Source organism: Mustela erminea, chromosome 15 (assembly GCF_009829155.1).
Source record: "Mustela erminea isolate mMusErm1 chromosome 15, mMusErm1.Pri, whole genome shotgun sequence".
Classification (NCBI taxonomy): domain Eukaryota; kingdom Metazoa; phylum Chordata; class Mammalia; order Carnivora; family Mustelidae; genus Mustela; species Mustela erminea.
Genome location: NC_045628.1, coordinates 62,692,518 through 62,695,126, shown reverse-complemented (window position 1 = coordinate 62,695,126; position 2,609 = coordinate 62,692,518).

Genomic DNA, 2,609 nt, shown 5'->3' with positions numbered 1-2,609 from the left:
CAAAGTGGGTAAGTTTCAACATTTTGTGAGCAACAACCATACATTAGACAAGGAAATAAAGCAAGAGGCATAAATACCAGAAAGGAAGGGGCAAAGCCATCATTATTGGTGGATGATTTGACTTTTTATCTAAAAAAATAAAAGGAATCAACTTACAATTTTAGTATTGATCATGATCAGAAAAAATAAGCCCGCAATGCCAGCTCTCTCCGCATTTATTTATAAATGTAATGCAATCTTACTCCTGGGTACTTACCCCAAAGATACAGATGTCGTGAAAAGAAGGGCCATCTGTACCCCAATGTTTATAGCAGCAATGGCCACGGTCGCCAAACTATGGAAAGAACCAAGATGTCCTTCAACGGACGAATGGATAAGGAAAATGTGGTTCATATACACTATGGAGTATTATGCCTCCATCAGAAAGGATGAATACCCAACTTTCGTAGCAACATGGATGGGACTGGAGGAGATTATGCTGAGTGAAATAAGTCAAGCAGAGAGAGTCAATTATCATATGGTTTCACTTTTTTGTGGAGCATAACAAATAGCATGGAGGACCTGGGGAGTTAGAGAGGAGAAGGGAGTTGGGGGAAATTGGAAGGGGAGGTGAACCATGAGAGACTATGGGCTCTGAAAAACAATCTGAGGGGTTTGAAGTGGCGGGGGCGTGGGAGGTTGGGGTACCAGGTGGTGGATATTATAGAGGGCACGGATTGCATGGAACACTGGGTGTGGTGCAAAAATAATGAATACTGTTATGCTGAAAATAAATAAATTAATAAAAAAAAAAGTAATGCAACCCTGAACAGAATTGCCAGAGGATGTCTCCCCCTGGGGAACTCAACTAAATCACTTATTTAAGAAGTAATCAGGAGAAGCAAATATGTAAGAATGATGAGGAGCTTGACCCGGTGTCTCTGGCTTCAGAAATCCAGGTGAGGAGAGAGAACCGGTTGTTGGGGCTAGAACTGGAGCCTGGCAGAGGCAGATGTTCCTAATGAGAGGCTAGGGTCCCACAAAGGGCTGGTGGATGGTAGGGGGAGGAGAGGTGGAGAGACGAGAACCCCTCATAGGTGGTGTTGAGCATTTTCCCAACTGTGACACATACCCCTGGAGACACTGAGATCGTCCTGGGACCAGGATGAAGCAACCATGAAGACAGGAATTATTCCTTTTCCTCAAGGTTCCAACTAGACCTGAGTCAAAGGACGGAGGCTGGAAAACTTCCAGGTTTTGATCAATCCTTAGAAATCAATCCCCAGGGACGTCACATCCTCACACCCTCCCTACAGCCCCCGGCATCCCTGGAAGTGGGACTCATGGATGTCCTGACATTTTCCTGGAACACCTTGGACAACTGCCCAGTTCCACAGGGCCCTTAGAATCTCTGAGGTTGACTACCATTTTTTTTTCTTCTCCTAGACTGAGGAGCTTTTGTTCATGTATTTATTTATAAAATTGTGGTAAAATGCACATAACATAAACTTTACCATTTTAATAATTTTAAGTGCACCGTTTGGTAACATCAAGTCCATGATTGAGGTCCATGTAGTCATCACCCATCCCTAGAACCTTTCTGTCTGGCAAAAGTGAAATTGTATCCAGTTAAAAATAACTCCGTTCCCCTCTCCCCTGAGCTCCTGGCAGCCACCACCACCTTCTGAGTCTGAGTCTGACCAATCTAGGTACCTCACATAAGCGGAATCCTACAGTGATTACCCTGTTCCCCTTAACATAATGTCCTCAAGGTACATCACAGTTGTAGCCTAGGTCAGGGGTTGACTTCTCCTTTTTTCTTCTGACGATGAACTAGTTTAGGACTCAGATGTCCCACTCCTCTTTTTCTTAAATTATCCTCAAGAAAATTATAATGCTGAGAAAAGTCCAAAAGAGAATAAAAGGATCCATTGAAAATGCTTTCTGGGGCGCCTGGGTGGCTCAATGGGTTAAGCCGCTGCCTTCGGCTCAGGTCATGATCTCAGGGTCCTGGGATCGAGTCCGGCATCGGGCTCTCTGCTCAGCAGGGAGCCTGCTTCCCTCTCTCTCTTTCTCTGCCTCTCTGCCTACTTGTGATCTCTGTCTGTCAAATAAATAAATAAAATCTTTAAAAAAAAAAAAAAGAAAGAAAGAAAATGCTTTCTGATTTAGGTGGAAGTTGACGTGAGGGACCCTTAGGGTTTTCTCCCAAAATAGGAAGCTGCCAGGATTAATAGATGGTAAATACAGAAAAAGTGACTCAACTAGCAGAGTGACATCAGAATAGAAAGCTCTCCAAGGAAAGCATGAGAAGAGCTAGAGGGTCTGCACTGGGCTGATTTATTGGAGACCAACACACAATAAGACAACCTTCTGCACAGGTTGGGGGAGGAGGATGAGGACGATCATTCCCAAACAGGGGAGTCAGTGTTGATTGTTTCTCTGATTGCTCCTTATGTGGTACACAACTTGGTCTCTGGCCAACTTTAATACCTCCCTTCATTTCTGTGGCTTCTGTCAAGAATCAGGCATACCCTCATTAACTCACAGACTCCTTTGTAATTAAACTCAGCGATACACTCATTAACTCATTACTCTTTTGAATTAAAATTCCTTATGGGATACATTGA